Source organism: Nicotiana tabacum, chromosome 23, assembly GCF_000715075.1.
Source record: "Nicotiana tabacum cultivar K326 chromosome 23, ASM71507v2, whole genome shotgun sequence".
NCBI lineage: Eukaryota > Viridiplantae > Streptophyta > Magnoliopsida > Solanales > Solanaceae > Nicotiana > Nicotiana tabacum.
The window spans coordinates 42,958,095-42,977,169 of record NC_134102.1 but is presented as its reverse complement, the minus strand read 5'-3'; positions in this window follow the sequence as shown (position 1 = coordinate 42,977,169).

Sequence of the window (19,075 nt, the reverse complement as noted above, 5' to 3'; positions counted from 1 at the left end):
ATGAAAATATTTATAATGTCATGCGTGTGCATATAAATGTCATATCATGCATAGGTATATGCGTACATAACATCATCAAGCCTCTGAGGGCATCCCATCATATCAACTCGGTATCTGTGGGCAAAATCATGAACTTATACCAACTGATCAGGTGGTGGTGCGTATATAATGTCATAACCTTTCCCTGTACCCCATATACATATAATATACGCGTATATAATGTCATCTGGTCATGGGTCAATGTACATGTATAAATGAATGCAATGCATAATAAAGTAAGCCAATATGATCTCTCGGAATGTCATGAGACCCATGAACAGACGATATGATAGTAGGACATATGGGGAATCAAGAACATAGGCAACCTTAGTACTTCTAAGAATAGAATTATTTGTGAAAGTGGCGTGCTTGCTCGTTTCATTGTATGATATGGATCATGCCAAAAGGAAAGAAGGGATAGCCTTAACATACCTGTATGATCTCCAACTAAGCTCAACCCAACTTCTTGCATCCACAACAAGTGAAATGATATTGCCGTTAACATATAATTATGTACCATCGTATTTGGCTAGTCGTATGGCTTAAGGTAAATCAGGCAGCAACTACCCTATTTTAATACATCCCAAAGATCACTAAGGGTCATCAACAGCCCAACAACAACAACAATTATAATCAACAATAATAACAATAACAACAACAACAACAATATACTCCAATATGAGTATCTCCGATTATCTTAGCAATCATATTGAGCGGAAAGCTCGATTTTACTCATAACAAGATATAAATTGAATCCAACTCTTATTCTATAAATTAGTTTACAACATTCAAAACATCATACTTATATGTACTATTTTATTTCTAGTTCAAAACATCCACAAAATACCTTCCAAAACAGCCCCATACGTCTAGCACCTAAATTTTTATCGTCAATCACTTGTTTTTCATCTTTTCTTCTTCAATCAACTTAATTAATACCTAGAAAAACTTAACAACAACAGCCACAACATTATCAAATTATTTTTCACAATTTCCAGCCACCACAAACCATATATTTAGCCACAAAACAGTCCAATCAAAAAGATAATCATATACCATGTTCTTTCAAGTGCTATCTTATGATTATTCACTCAAACAAAATAACCAACACAAGATTAACCTTAAGCACAATCAACAAGAGGTTGTACATACCTTGGACAGAAGTTACAACTCGAAACCCTATCTCGACGTAGCTCACAATAGCCCTCAATCACACCACTACATCATAGAAGTATTTTCTTGTAGTCTTTAACACCTTTGATGATGATTTGAGTTGATTTCCCTTGAGTTTGGTTCTTGGAATCTTAGGATATGTTAGGGAGGGTTTTGGAGAGCTTGTGGACGAAATTTGGTTGAGAAATGACCCGATTTGAGGCTGAAACGTCTTTTAAAAGACATAAGGTCGGTGGTCGTCTCAAGTGGGTCCCAACCGAGCTACTTATGTAGTCTCGCAAAAATGCGGATATCTCTCTACTCCCACATCGTATCGACGAACGGTTTAATGCGTTGGAAACTAGACTTGTAGATATGCAATTTGATATATAATATGTTCCAAAAATACCCCATATAGCACATGAAAGTTATTTCTCAAAAAGCTCTGTTACAAGACAAATCTTTAGTCGGTTTTTCCGCAACTTTAATCCCATTTTTCTCAAACCATATATTTTCTATCCAAACATCGTATATAGTCATATTATGACTTTAAACTCATTTAAATCATGATTAACTAGTCTCATATTCATTGCATCACCTTGGGACGCACAAGGTGTAACAATTATAATAAAAGGTCAATTTAATTTTTGTTTTTATAATTTGGCACGGACTAAAAAAAAAACATTAAAAAAATTTTCTCCATGCTTTTTTATTAAAAACTGTTAGTAATAGTTTTTGCAATAATTTATTAAAAATCAAATATAACTAATAAAATCTCTCTTGGTGGTTGCATAAAGGTTGAGTATAAATGCAAAAATTCTTTGTAATAGTTGCTCATTGAATTTTGTCTTTTTCGACCGATATGTTCCTTTCAGATTTTCGTCTTCGGTTCCAACATCTTCAAAACTCATTCAACACCGGTCACATGTTCGTAACCGGTGCCAGCTATTTGCTGACTCATATCTTACTTGTCTTCACTGCCACGTGTCAACTCAACGAGCATCCACATGTCGTTCATCAATTTTATCCCATACAATACTCTGCATTGCTAAAGTTACATGTTACAACCAAATTCAGAAGCAAAATAAGAGAGGGCAATTGGAAGATAAATCTTTAGTATTTGTATCAGCGTTATGATGGTGTTTTAAGTCTGAATATATTTATTTAAAATTTTAATTTTTTACCAAGCCTCTTATATTTTAGATTAATGTAGCAAGAAAGAAAATACAAGAAAATAAAAGAAAATAATCAAGCACCAAAAATACAACAAGTATTGAATGCTCCATTATAGATCATAATTCTTTTCATAAGACATATGTTATGACTAATATGATTGGGCAAAGCAAGTGTACAATAGGAAATATAAAAAAAGGCATAATCTAAATAAATTATTGCTAATTTAATTTTATTACTTAGCTTGGGCCACTAGTAACTAGTGAACTTTATAAAGGGAAAAGAGCCAAATATACCCCTCTACTTTGATATATTATTCATATCTACCATCTGTTATACTACGGGACCATATTTACCCTTACCGTTAGTCAAACTTTTTAAAAATACCCTCCACCTAACGAAAAGCCACCAGATTAATAAAATAATTATTTTAAAAAAAAATTATTAATCCAAACCCGTTAAACTCATTATTTAAAAATACAAAACCTAGATTTCTAAGATGTCTTAACACATTTTATTTATTTAGAGAGAGATGGAGAATGAGGGTGGAAGTAGGATTAGTAAGAATTTATATTTTTTGTTATTAGTTGTTCATGGTGGCATTAGGATGACATGTTATCACTTTCAGTTTTTTTTTGTGTGGTTATAATATGGCATTCCTATGTTTAATGTAATACACACTTGACAATTAGTTAGTATGTTGGTAACAACTGATATATACTTTAATAGCACTTATGTTTAGTTAATACATTAAGTTAGTATACTTATGTTGTTAAGTTGCTTTCCAACTTGTTGGTATACTTTCTTTCATTCTTGATGAATTCCTCGGACTGTAGCTTGATATTAAATTGAATCTCCTCTAATTATTTTTTAATTTTTGTTCATTATAAGTTCAGTTGTTACTAAGAATTATCAATATCACATCCTATATCTTGGAATCTAACTTTGAGTCTTAAGGGGTGATTTGACGATAATTACTTGTTACCCAAATGCTTAAAGCAGAATAAAAAAATTATGGTGCGTGAATACTCATCATTAAAGGCTCACAGTTGGAGGAAGTTATACTTCGGTAGCTTCTTTAAGAATTCAGAACTGCCAACCTAATAAGATGCTATAAATATTTAAGTCATGGTAGAAATAAAATCATGATGAATACTTGGTACAGTTCGACATGGTGGAAAAAAAATAAAGAGAGAAGCTAGAAGAAAAAAAAAAAATTGGAAAAGGTAGAATATAATAAACATACAATAAGGATATTAAAAGAATTGGGACTCAATGTATAAATGAATATATGATTTTCGGTATTTCTATGTCTTTCGCTTTTTGAGTTTAACAAGTGACTACGAAGGAGATGACTAATATGTAAGGAAGAAATGTAGTAAATAAAAGGGGTTTAACCGGGTTATAAATGAGTTTTTTTTTAAAATATAATTTTTTTTAATTTGGTGACTTTTCGTTAAGTGAAGGACATTTTTAAAAAGATTGGTTAACGTTAAAGGTAGATATATCCCGATAGTATAACGTATAATAAATGCGAATAATATTTCAAAGTAAAGGTGTATATTTGACCCTTTTTCTCTTATATTAGAAGCAACAGTTGAGGTCCTTCGCTCGCCTGTTTCATCAACATGCCTGCCTGATGCTTAAAGAGAGTATCATTATCTTTTCCAATTCATTTCTGCCGCAATTCTCAGCGGATGAAGTCAAGAAACAAAAGATGGGCCCATTCAAACTTTCTGTTAAACACGTATGATGTAGTTCACTAAGTGTGTTGTACAACTGGGGGCTACCTAAACTTTATGATTTATGTTATGTCCTAACTGTAGCCAAATCCTTAGAAAACCTGTAAAAAAAATTTAAAAGATCAATTTTTGTGAATAATGAGTGCTCAAAATTGATGCATGGTGGGGTGACTGCTGAATGGATAAATATGAGAATTTTTTGGTTGCATAATTGAATTAATCTAATTTACAATCACTTTCACCGCTGAGATGATACAGTTTGCTGAAATTCTATAAAATCTTACCAGCAACTTGTCTTATTTAGTTTCTCGAAGAGTAAAACCTCTTCAATTTCAATTTCACTTCCACTATCATTATATTATTTTTGTGATACTCTCGTAAATTGTAAGGTATAAATAAGTGGAATTGAAGAGAAAAAGAACAAATTTCCAATTTTTTAAAAATTCAGATTATCCAAAATTATAGCTTAAATTATTAGTAGTTTATATAATTACATTAGAGATACACAGTTAATACAATATATCAAACAACTAGAAAAGAAAAAATAAATGTCACGATCCAAAATCCATAAAGGACGTGATGGCGCCGGACACCACTGTCACGCAAGCCAACAATAATTACTTAATTGGGTTCTCATTTTTATTATTTTTGAAATCATATTTTCCTTCAATTTAAATAGTAAAAAGGATTTACAGAGTAAATAATAATACTTTTAACAAATTCAATACAGAACAACCCATAATCATCCCAAAACCCGGTGTTACAAGTGCGTGAGTATTAACTAGGAATATAAAATAAAATACAGCAGCTGTCCAGAATACAAATTGGACAGGAAAAATATAAATACTCTGAAGGAGACTCTGCTGGTTGCGGGTCGACAATGGAATGCAGCACACCTAGGTCCCCGCATATATACACTCCACTACTCTCACATGGCCTCTAGACATATATGTACCTGCACAAAAATGTGCAGCAAGTATAGTATGAGTACATAAGCAACGTGTACCCAGTAAGTATCTAGCCTAAACCTCTCCGAAGATCATCCTTCTCGAGCCATCAACAATAGGACTACCGATTCGATTCTGAACCACAGCACACTGCGACATCTGACAGCCGCTTCCCCGGCACCATTCACGATACTCCGGCCCAAAGACGATTTGAAGAAGGCCATAACACCGGCGAACTTAACACATTCAATAAAGGACGACAACACCACATCTCGGATGAAGATTCCACCACACTCGAAAATACCAAGTCTCTTTACTCCATCAATCTAACCTGAACATTCTTAGTCCGATTGTCTTTCCCTCCGCTAGAAATAAAATACTGAATCTCTGAATCACGTATTGAGAAAAACCTCATTTCAATTCATTCATTGCCTATATACGTAGACAAGTATCCTACCATTGCTTTAATATTGCGCGATAACAACTCGTGAACATCATAGCCATTGGTGCATAGCCCCAAAACCATCAGAAATATAACTACTGAGCTGAGATGACAGAACATCCTTCCACAAGGTGACGACATCAGCCCAATCGAATACGCAGGGAGAAACAGCCTGCTCTACATCAGTACTGCCATTAAAATTCCTCGATTCCAAATTTATAACAAGCGCTTCACGTCGCATAAGATTGAATGGGAAGGAAATGAAGGCATAAGCCTCAAAGGAATCAAATCGCACGATGAGAAATCAAGAAGGGAAGTGCTTCTAACAGTCTTGTAGCCTCTCGAAGATAAGTACAGATATCTCCGTAACGATCCGCAAGACTCTACTAGACTCGCTCATGAATCGTGAGACCTAAGTGAACCTAGTGCTCTGATACCATGTTATCACGACCCAAAATCCATAAAGATCGTGATGGCGCCGGACACCACTGCCAGGCAAGCCAACAATAATTACTTAATTGGGTTCTCATTTTTGTTATTTTTGAAATCATATTTTCCTTCAATTTAAATAGTAAAGAATGAGTATTTACAGAGTAAATAATAATACTTTTAACAAATTCAATACAGAACAACCCATAATCATCCGAAAATCCGGTGTCACATGTGCATAAGCATTAAATAGGAATATAAAATAAAATACAGGAGCTGTCCGGAATACAAATTGGACAGGAAAAAAGTAAATACTCTAAAGGAGACTCTACTGGCTGCGGGTCGACAATGGAATGCAGCTTACCTAGATCCCCGCATGTATACACGCCACGTCTCTCACATGGCCTTTCGACATATATGTACCTGCACAAAAATATACAACAAGTATAGTATGAGTACATAAGTAACGTGTATCCAATAATTATCTAGCCTAACCCCAGAGAAGTAGTGACGAGGGGTCAACATTGACACTCACTAGTGGTCCAACAACATAAGGTACAGTAAAGAGGTAGCAAATATGAGGCAGAGTAAGTAAGTGAAATAGACAAATATAAATCACGTGGTACAAATCCCCTCTCTTTACGAGGAACTCAAGCTCTTCATTAGAAATTCCCTCCTTAACCGGAGGATATATATAGGTATAGTGAAACTCATCAAGTGGCTACCATAATTCGAATCCGGAATTTACAGATACACTGGCTTCTTGCCAAGTTTTACGCACGATTTTATGGGAATGTGATATAGAAAATGCCGAGGCGTACGGCCCGATCCAACATAATAATAAAATTATGCACTACCGAGGGTCAAACGGCCCGAACCATATAATAAATAAATTAACCCGCCGAGGCTAACAGCCCGCTCCCATGAGAGTGTGGTACATAAATCCTGCCGAGGCGAACGACCCGATCCCATAAGAAGTGAAATACAAATTCCTACCGAGGCGAACGGCCCGATCCCATAAGAGTGAAATACAATATCCTGCCTATGCGAATGGCCCAATCCCATTAGAATAAGAAGCTTTGACGGGTCCTTAACCCCACTCACGAATAAATGTGTGAGTTGTAATTTCTTTAACAAAAACCTTTCAATGAAGTGTGTGTGTGTGTGTGTGTGTGTGTTTGACGGGTCCTTGACCTCACTCACGAATAAACATGTGAGTTGTAATTTTTTAAACAAAAACCTTTCAATGAATATACCACGGAAATATGCCGTAAGAGGATTAAAATTATTAAATGACTAATCATGAACTCGTGAAGTCTCTACAATAACAAGTCTAGTCTCAAGTAGTAATGTAAAATAGAGGAATTTAATAGGTGAGATACTGCTCAAATAGTACAGCTATAGCATTATGTGGACCTAAGCCTACCCGGACAATAACATGAATGTAGCTACGTACGGGCTCTCATCACCTCGCGCGTACGTAGCCCCCACAACAAGTAGCACATATCAATAAACAACACCTAGGGGTAATTTCTCCCTTACAGAGTTAGACAGGAGACTTACCTTGCTCCGAAATTTCATAATCGGCTCTAAAGCCTCTCTTACACCTCAAACTGATGTTCGCTGATCCATAACTAGTCAAATAAGATGCAGTCCAATCAAATTATAATCTAATATTCATAATTAATCAATTTATAACAACTTTCAACTCCGCTCGGAAAATTGATAAAGCAACCCTCGGGCCCACATCCTCGGATTTCGAAATTTTTCGAAGACAAACACTACCCATAGCAATACGAACTCCAATATATAATTTGTTCTCAATTTCATGCCCAAATTCGTGATCAAAATCCAAGAATACCAATTTCTAGGTTTTTTTTTCAAAATTCCAAATTTTTTACAATTTTTCATGCTTGAATCCATGTAATAACCATGTATTTAACTCACAATGTGAAGAAATCACTTACCCCCATTATAGTTGATGAAGATAGCACTCCAAAAGTGCTCCAAAATCGGTTCCCATGGACGAAATGAAGTGAAAATGAGCCAAAATCCCATTTTATAAAACCTCACTGCCCAGCAATCCTCGCACCAGCGGTGCAATAGCCGCTTCTGCGGCTCCGCACCTGCGGAAATTCCATCGCAGGTGTGGTTCAAGCTTAGCCCAACATTCTCGCATCTGCGCTGCATGTAGCGCATCTGCGCGTCCGCTTCTGCAGTCCATGCACCGCACTTGCGCCTTCGCAGGTACGCCCAAATATTCCGCACTAGCGGTTGCTGACCAACCTCCTCTCCTTCGCACCTGCGACTCATGGTTCGCACCTGCGGCCCTTTTCACGCAGGTGCGATTGCACCAGGTATAAGCTGCCTCAGCATTTCATCCAAGTCCAAACGCGATCCGTTAACCATCTGGAATCCACCCGAGGCCCTCGAGACCTCAACCAAATATACCAACACGTCCCAAAACACATCACGAACTTAGTCAAGCCTTTAAATCACATCAAACAACGCTAAAAACACGAATCACTTTCCAATTCAAACTTAGTGAACTTTGAAACTTCAACTTCTACAATCGATGTCGAAACCTATCAAATTACGTTCGATTGATCTCAAATTTTGCACACAAGTCACATTTGACATTACGGACCTACTCCAACTCCCGGAATCGGAATCCGGCCCCGATATCAAAAAGCCCACTCCTGGTCAAACTCTCCAAAACCTTCAAATTTCTAACTTTCGCCAAATGACCCCGAAATGACTTACGGGCCTCCAAATCCACATCTGGATGCGCTCCCAATACCAGAATCACCATACGGAGCTATTTCCAGACTCGGAATCCTAAACGGATATCAATAACATTGAAATGCACTTCAACCCAAATTTAGGAAATTTTTCCAAAAATGCCAACTTCCCTAATAGGCGCTGAAACGCTCCCGGATCTTCCAAAGCCTGCTCCGGGCATACGCCTAAGTCCAAAATCATCATACAAACTTGTTGGAACCTTCAAATCATGATTCCGAGGTCGTCTACTCAAAAATTATACTTTAGTCAATTCCTCCAACTTAAGGCTTCCGAAATTAGAATTTTCTTTCCAAATCAACTCCGAACGTCCCGAAATTAAATTCCGACAACGCGTACAAGTCATAATACCTTAAGTGAAGTTGATCAGGGTTTCAAAGAACTGAATGACGCGCTAGAGCTCAAAACGACTGATCGGGTTGTTACATTCTCTCTCACTGAAACATACGTTTGTCCGCAAACGTGCTAAGAACTGCTCTAGAGTTGTCTAAAATCGGTGTTTAACACCTCGTGCACCTACCCGTTTTACCATAACCTAGTTGAGCATATTTGTTCGAGAAACCCTGAAAATCCTCCCTTTTATCTAGTCAAATAAGCCTTAGAGCCAAATTCCAACATATGAAATCCTCTACCAGGTCCGTTTCCAACATACGAACGCCGTATTAATCACTACATGATGCACAAATACATGTTCGCATACCTTCACGGAATCCACACCATGAACCGCATAATTTACATGACCATAATAATATCCCCTGATAACAACAACCGAAAACCTACGAATTTGATGCTCATAACACACCTCATGACTCATATAAGTCCTGTTCTAACTCTTGCATTACTGCCACGACCGAGAAGATGTGTAGAACTCATAACCACCTGCCGATTCACAATTTATGGAGCCTCTCCTCCCGACAAGAACCATTACCTCATCATGGACTGAATAACAATATTTACTCTTTAATATGCTTCATATAAATCTGATCGCACTGATCCCAGGTCCAATAATCTCATCTCACCCAGTACAAGTTGCTTAGGCAATAAGCCACCTCAGACACTGCCAAAAATCTCGTATGATGCCACAATGTGCCAACAAGCTACAAACTCGAACGTGATACATAAGGAAAAATAAACTCTGGAAAGAACGACCCAACCCACATAACTAATTAAATAATTGAAAGGATGTTATGAACCTTCCTCAGGAAATGAGAAGCAAAACACACAATAATAGATATGGAAAACTATACTAAAAAACACGTTGTTGTGACGTGCAACCCGATCCACACATGATATCGTTGCGGCGTACAACCCGATCCAACCATGATACCCATGGCGGCGTGCCACCTGATCCAAATAACATATCCGTAGCTGCGTGCCACCCAATCCAACCATATACCCGTGGCAGCGTACTACCCGATCTACACATAATAATCTAAATAACACACACATCGAGCCGTAAAGCTTATACTCACGAAATATCCGAATATCAACCATAAGCACGACAAGTGCATAATACAAATCCTGGGGAGACGGGTAGCATCACGTTCTACAAAACTCAAGCACAACTAAGGTGCGATATATGATCAGCATCTCGAGAGCCATCATGCTCAAATAATACCACAAACCATACGGGACCTCAATACGAGTGCGAATAATCAAACCACCTCATAACCCACATGGTATAATATAGATTACACGAAATAGCTGACGACAGAAATAATCATCCAAGGCCCGAAGACCCTTCGTAAACAACACTATGCTGAAATGAACACATCCGGCCTGATATAGAGCCCACATTCACATTTAGATCCATCCACAAACCTCAAACCGATTCTGATCATACCATGCTTGGCTAAATAGCCCCTCAAAGACCCACAATGACCTATTCACGACACATAAGAGCAGCCGTCAAATCCGGAACAAACTTCCACATTCCACAACCAAATGAACCAAGCGCCCTTCATGCATAAATTCTCGCATTAGCGATAGTACCAAAATCTCCATACTTGGTTTTAAATCTTTAACCAATCAAGTGACTACATGTCACACTTATACAATATTCCCGTGGGATACACTCCCACGACCCTCCGCACTAGGTAACAAGTCTGCACATCCATACCACCGGTCACACAAATGTTGTAAAGCAAATCAAGAAGCTGCAAATCAGTACACAAAGCCTCTTACACAGGACACTGATCTCAGGTGACGCTAAGGACAATACTAGCTTACTCTAAACATCTGAATTCTTCCCTGCTTATCCGAGCTCGTGACATTCTTGTCGACATCAACTGCAACCTTGATCCTCAACTTTCAATTCACATGCCGCTCACTGCACCCAACATACCAATATGCAAGAGTACAAGAATTTCATCATAACTCCCGAACCACCAATAGGGTACACACTTCATCATACAGAAACTTTTCACTTAACTCATTTCAGGAGAACCATTGCCACACGTGACTGAATCCCCATAACCGCAAAAAATACAATCCTCGAGTGGTGGTCTAAACCACCATAATTCTTCCGGTATCCATCTACACATAACATGCCATAATAATCGAATGCCTCCAAATAAAATCAATTACGTCGGTCGTTAAACCTCGCACGTACCGCCACAAATTAATGTATAACTCAACACGCTGAAGGAACTGATCATTGCCACCATCATGCCAATTCAACCATAGCTAACCGAATCCGACTTCTTCTAATTTACTCTGGACTTGCCCTAGGAATAATAATAGCCCCATTCAAAACATCATGAACCCAAATCTGCACTCATCCTGAGTGACCTTATTTCATGAGACCACGTTGTCTCTAAAACCCACGAACCATCTCATACCCTCTTTATGCGCTTATTCGCATCTTCAACCGGTACACCCATTCTAAAAATCACTCTATGAATCCGAAATTATTTTCTCCCATTCCTCGAATTCCATACCATAGACCGACGATAATGTAGAATACTCCAAGCCACCTTTCATAATCTATTGCAATAGCTCAAATAATTAACCATACTACTAGCTCAAAATCCTTAGGTACCGCACTTTAATTTTGAACCTACTAGGACCATTGTTGAGAGTCACCTACTCTAACTTGTCCCCGAATATAATCAAACTCCAAGGCTCTGCTAGCACATGAACACCCTCTCGAATAAGCAACCGGTTAAATCCCTTTCCTTATACATCACATCCCCACAAAGCATAGACTCTGAGTCTACCCAAGACCTGAGTATGAACCGATAAGGCCAAAGATAGAACACATTCCTCAAATCCTTTTCTCAAGTTACCACTGATGTTTTCTTTCCTTAGTCGTAATAACCCATCAATACATCGATAACCAGAAACCGCACAATTTGACAACTACGCAATCCAATCATAGACGGTGGGGCTCTCCCACTTAGCTTGAAGCTACAATTATATAACCATGGGACCCGCCAAGGTTCCTCCTTCCCCATTGACATCAGCTAAAAGTCCAACAACGCATTCCAAACTCGAAGTCATGTTGCATCCAAATAAAATCCATGGGCCTAGTCACTGCCCATCACGATTCCCAAATTTCTCTAAGCTTCTCTCAAGGCGTATGGCTATCCTACCACAAAGCCCATATGCTACTCTGCCACTCTCCCGCTTTGGTCAAACCCTCTCCTTTAAGCAACTACCCGACTTCTGCTTCACACACTTGGCCTCCTAAAATTTTAACCATTGCAAGACACCTCCCACATGTCCTTCCCCATAAATGCTCAGTTGTGGCCGTATATTAAATCCACCTCTGTAGCACTTCGAACCAATAGATCGCTACCACTCTAAACCTCTCCGAAGATCATCCTTCTTGAGCCATCAACAATAGGATTACCGATTCGATTCTGAACCACAGCACACTGCGACATTTGACAGCCGCTTCCCTGGCACCATTCACGATACTCTGCCCCAAAGGCGATTTGAAGAAGGCCATAATACAGGCGAACTTAACACATTCAATAAAGGACGACGACACCACATCTCAGATGAAGATTCCACCACACTCGAAAATACCAAGTCTCTTTACTCCATCAATCCAACCTGAACATTCTTAGTCCGATTGCCTTTCCCTCCGCTAGAAATAAAACACTGAACCTCTGAATCACGCATTGAGAAAAACCTCATTTTAATTCATTCATTGCCCCTATACGTAGACAAGTATCCTACTATTGCTTTAATACTGAACGATAACAACTCGTGAACATCATAGCAATTGGTGCATAGCCCCAAAACCATCAGAAATACAACTACTGAGCTGAGATGACAGAACATCCTTCCACAAGGCGACGACATCAGCCCAATCGAATGCGCAGGGAGAAACATCCTGCTCTACATCAGTACTGCCATTAAAATTCCTCGATTCCAAATTTATAACAAGCGCTTCACGTCGCATAAGATTGAATGGGAAGGAAATGAAGGCATAAGCCTCAAAGGAATCAAATCACACGATGAGGAATCAAGAAGGGAAGTGCTCCTAACAGTCTTGTAGCCTCTCGAAGATAAGTACAGACGTCTCCGTAACGATCTGCAAGACTCTACTAGACTCGCTCATGACTCGTGAGACCTAAGTGAACCTAGTGCTCTAATACCATGTTGTCACGACCCAAAATCCATAAAGGTCGTGATGGCGCCGGACACCACTGCCAGGCAAGCCAACAATAATTACTTAATTGGGTTCTCATTTTTGTTATTTTTAAAATCATATTTTCCTTCAATTTAAATAGTAAAGAATGAGGATTTACAGAGTAAATAATAATACTTTTAACAAATTCAATACAGAACAACCCATAATCATCTCAAAACCCAGTGTCACAAGTGCATGAGCATTAAATAGGAATATAAAATAAAATACAGGAGCTGTTCGGAATACAAATTGGACAGGAAAAATGTAAATACTCTAAAGGAGACTCTGCTGGCTGCTGGTCGACAATGGAATGTAGCTTACCTAGATCCTCGCATGTATACATGCCACTGCTCTCATATGGCCTTTAGACATATATGTACCTGCACAAAATTGTGCAGCAAGTATAGTATGAGTACATAAGCAACGTGTACCCAGTAAGTATCTAGCCTAACCCCAGAGAAGTAGTGATGAGGGGTCGACATAGACACTCACTAGTGGTCCAACAACATAAAGTACAGTAAAGAGGTAGCAAATATAAGGCAGGGTAAGTAAGTGAAATAGACAAATATAGATCACGTTGTACAAATCCTCTCTCTTTGCGAGGAACTCAATCTCTTTATTAGAAATTTCCTCCTTAACCAGAGCATATATATATATATGTATAGTTAAACTCATCAAGTTAATTCGAATCCGAAATTTACAGATACACTGGCTTCTTGTCAAGTTTTACGCACGATTTCATGGGAATGTGATATAGGAAATGCCGAGGCGTACGGCCCGATCCAACATAATAATAAAATTATGCACTACCGAGGGTCAAACGGCCCGAACCATATAATAAATAAATTAACCCGCCGAGGCTAACAGCCCGCTCCCATGAGAGTGTGGTACATAAATCCTGCCGATGCGAATGACTCAATCACATAAGAAGTGAAATAGAAATTCCAGCCGAGACGAACGGCCCGATCCCATAAGAGTGAAATACAATATCCTGCCGAGGCGAACGGCCAGATCCCATTAAAATAAGAAGCTTTGACGGGTCCTTGACCCCACTCACGAATAAACGTGTGAGTTATAATTTCTTTAATAAAGACCTTTCAATGAAGTGTGTATATATATATAAGAAAAAAGTCATAGGAGGAGTAAAGTTATTCGGTGGCTAATCTTGAACTCGTGAAGTCTCTACAATAACAAGTCTACTCTCAAGTAGTAATGTAAAACAGAGGAATTTAATAGGCGAGAGACTACTCAAATAATACAGCTATAACATGATGTGAACCTAAGCCTACCCGGACAATAACATGAATGTAGCTACGTACGGGCTCTCGTCACCTCGCGCGTACGTAGCCCCCACAACAAGTAGCACACATCAATATACAACACCTAGGGGTAATTTCCCCCTCACAGAGTTAGACATGAGACTTACCTCGCTCCGAAATTTCATAACCGGCTCCAAAGCCTCTCTAACACCTCAAACAGATGCCCGTTGATCCATAACTATTCAAATAAGGTGCAGCCCAATCAAAATATACTCTAATATTCATAATTAATCAATTTATAACAACTTCCAACTCCGCTCGAAAAATTGATAAAGCAACCCTCGGGCCCACGTGTCCGGATTCCGAAAATTTTTGAAGACAGACACTACCCATAGCACTACGAACTCCAATATATAATTTATTCTCAATTTCATGCCCAAATTCGTGATCAAAATCCAAGTATACCAATTTTTAGATTTTTCTTCAAAATTTCAAATTTTTACAAATTTTCATGCATGAATACATGTAACAACCATGTATTTAACTCACAATGTGAATAAATCACTTACCCCATTATAGTTGATGAAGATGGCACTCCAAAAGTGCTCCAAAATCGGCTCCCGTGGACGAAATGAAGTGAAATTGAGCCAAAATCCCGTTTTATAAAACCTCATTGCCCAGCGATCCTCGCACCTGCGGTGCACTAGCCACTTATGCGGCTCTACACTTGCAGAAATTCCATCGCAGGTGCGGTTCAAGCTCAGCCCAACATTCCCGCATCTGTGCTCCATGTAGCGCATCTGCGCGTCCGCTTCTGCGGTCCATGCGTCGCACCTGCGCCCATCGCTTGCTCCTGCGTTGCCCACTTCGCACCCGCGCCTTCGCAGGTGTGCCCAAATGTTCCGCACCTGCGGTTGCTAACCAGCCTCCTCTCCTTCGCACCTGCGACTCGTGGCTCGCACCTGCGACCCTTTTCATGCAGGTGCGATTGCATCGGGTATCAGCTGCCTCAGCATTTCATCCAAGTCCAAACTTGATCCGTTAACCATCTGGAATCCACCTGAGGCCCTCGTGATCTCAACCAAATATACCAAACCTTTAAATCACTTCAGACAACGCTTAAAATACGAATCACCCTCCAATTCAAACTTAGTGAACTTTGAAACTTCAACTTCTACAATCGATGCCGAAACCTATCAAATCACGTCCGATTGACCTCAAATTTTGCACACAAGTCATATTTGACATTACGGACCTACTCCAACTCCCGGAATCGGAATCCAACCATGATATTAAAAAGTTCACTCCCGGTCAAATTCTCCAAAACCTTCAAATTTCTAACTTTCGTCAAATGACCCCGAAATGACCTATGGACCTCCAAATCCACATCCGGACGCACTTCCAATACCAGAATTACCATACGGAGCTATTCCCAGACTCAGAATCCCAAACGGACATCAATAACATTGAAATGCACTTCAATCCAAATTTAGGAAATTCTTCCAAAAATGCCAACTTCCATAATAGGCACTGAAACGCTCTCGGGTCATCCCAAGCCCGCTTCGGGCATACTCCTAAGTCCAAAATCATCATACGAACCTATTGGAACCTTCAAATCCCGATTCTGAGGCCGTCTACTCAAAAATCACACTTTATTCAATTCCTCCAACTTAAGGCTTCCGAAATTAGAATTTTCTTTCCAAATCATCTTCGATCTTCCCGAAATTAAATTCCGACCATGCGTACAAGTCATAATACCTGAAGTGAAGTTGCTTAGGATCTCAAACCACTAAATGATGCGCTAGAACTCAAAACAACCGATCGGATCGTTACACTAAATATGTACAAGGAAGAAAATATTTTACAGCTCAAAAGATATGAACGTAGATGGTTGATTCCATCTCACGCAGAATGTCAGAAATTAAATTTTAGAGAAATCCAAATATAGAAAGAGAAACATTAAAAGCGTATAAAACTGAAAACAATAATCATTTGAAAATACAAAACTCTTTATTTATATTTGAATAGTTTTTAAACATCATTTATTCTGACATGAATAACAAATGGACCAAAAGTCACGTTATAATGTAAAATAATAATTAAACTACTATTTTTTAACTTTTTAAAAGAAAAATAAGGTTGGACAAAAAGTACAACTAGAGACCATTAAAAAAAAATGGGGCTCATTGGGTGATGAAAAAGGCTAATTTCATCAAATAAAGAAATTCATGTTTTACAAGGCTTACTAAGTAACTAAAGAAAATAAAAGAATTATGAAAAAGAAAGAACTTCTTCAGTTTTGGAGCATAAATTAGAAATATTAAGATGAAGAAGCAACACGGTTCAATAAATTTGGTTGTCTAAAGTCAAACTATAATAATAAGCCTTTATTTTAAACATCTATAAGAAAATCTTCACACCCTCCGTGCTTGAGTTGCATTATTGTTAATTATTCTTTTAATAATTGATTTTTTCTAATAATTCCTTTTTAGTTAATAATATACATCAAATTCATTAAATATTTTTTGATATATTGATATATTGTTGATCTAAGGTAAGAAAAATATAAAAGGCATAATATACTTATGAAATAAAAATATAAAAATAACAAAATTTAGATTGAAAAAAGATAATAGAATAAAATTAGAATAACTGAACTTGATTCTTGACTTTGATAACTTTAATTATATCAAATTAGAGTATCACTACGTAAATTTGCTTATTGCAATGCTTGAAACAGTGAAAAGGAGAGAATGTAATTAAAAATGTGCAATGCACTACAGGGCTTGTATTTGATAGAATAATAATATACTTGGACAAGGGGAAAAAAAAGATAAAAGTATAAGTTCTTCGTAAGAAGTAAAATATAAGAAGTATAATTTAGCTTATTTATTCCAATAGACCTAGAATAATTTATATAAAGGAAAGTTAGGATCTAAACGAGTTATTGTTGTTACCTAATTTTTTTTTCTACATATTAAGTGCTATTCCAAAAGTTTACTTACCTTTTTATAGTTTTTCTATAGTTATTATACCATAGTGTTTAATTTTTGTTAGAAAAAAATAGCATATACATGTACTATTATTAGGAAATGGGGCCCCTCAAAAGTTAGGGCCTAAAGCAAAAGCAAAGGCCTCCTCCTCTTGCCGACCATGTGAAGAAGAAGAGTGAGAGATTCACTTTAGATCATACAAAGAAGAACGATATACACTAGTAATTTTTTTATAGTTCATTTATTTTGTAGGTCAAGGATTCATGTGTACATCACAAATAAAACTTTCACTCATGATCAGATCTTAGCTGAAACTTAAATAAATTCGTGCATCATTCGCATAGTACTCAACAGTTGCAATATTTTGCAGGTTCTTCATGAACTTCATCAAAATTTCTGCATTTGGTTTGAGATTCTTGATTATAGACTGCTCTATTATTACCTATTACTAAAACGTATTGTATTTTTAAGAGTTTAAGAGGAATAAACATATGAGTTGCAAAAAAGCTACTCAACAATATTATTGAATGTTCAAAAATAATTTACAATTATACTTCTAGGGCAAAACAAATGAGGTAGTCAAACTTTACAATCTTGACTATGCAATTGGGTTAGGGCTAGGGGTGGCAATTTAAGCCCAAACCCATCCAATTCGCCCAACCCGCCCAGAGATTAATGGGTTGTGCTATACCATTTTAGCTCATGGGTCAATTTGGACTGAACCCAAGTTAACCCATTATTTTTTATAGTTCATTCTGACCCATAAAGTAGCCCAATTACAACCCATGAAGCTCACCCCAAAACAAAGGGATTTCAACCCAACTTATCTAGAAATTTACATATATATATATATATATATATATATATATATATATATATATATATATATATATATATATATATATATTTTTTTTTTTTTTGTATTTTCAATTTTCAATTTTCTATTTTTTCGTTTTTCTGCACCATCTAGTCATCCACCCCACCTGATTTTTTTTAAAAACTTTTTTTTGTATTTTTAATTTTCTGTTTTCTGTTTTTTCGTTTTTCTGCACCACCCCAACCACCCCCACCCCTCGCAATTTTTTTATTTTTTTTTGTATTTTTAATTTTCTGTTTTTTCATTTTTCTGCACCATCCACCCCACCTGCAAAATATTTTTTCAACTTAGACATTTTAAATACTAATTTGTTATGTAAGAAAATATTTTTTGATTCCCAAAATACTAATAGTATTTATTTACCTTTTATACATAGGTGTATGAAAGGTAAAAGGCTTTATTTATGCAAGATGAGCATGGTTCTAAAACATGGGTCAAGTTGGGCGGGTTGGGTTTTGATTCATTGTTTAGCGAGATTTTTATATTCTTATACACTATTTGAAACTTTATTACCCCCCTACTCAAGTTTCAATTTAATTACATCCTATATACAAATTTACCAATTATATACACTTTATGAA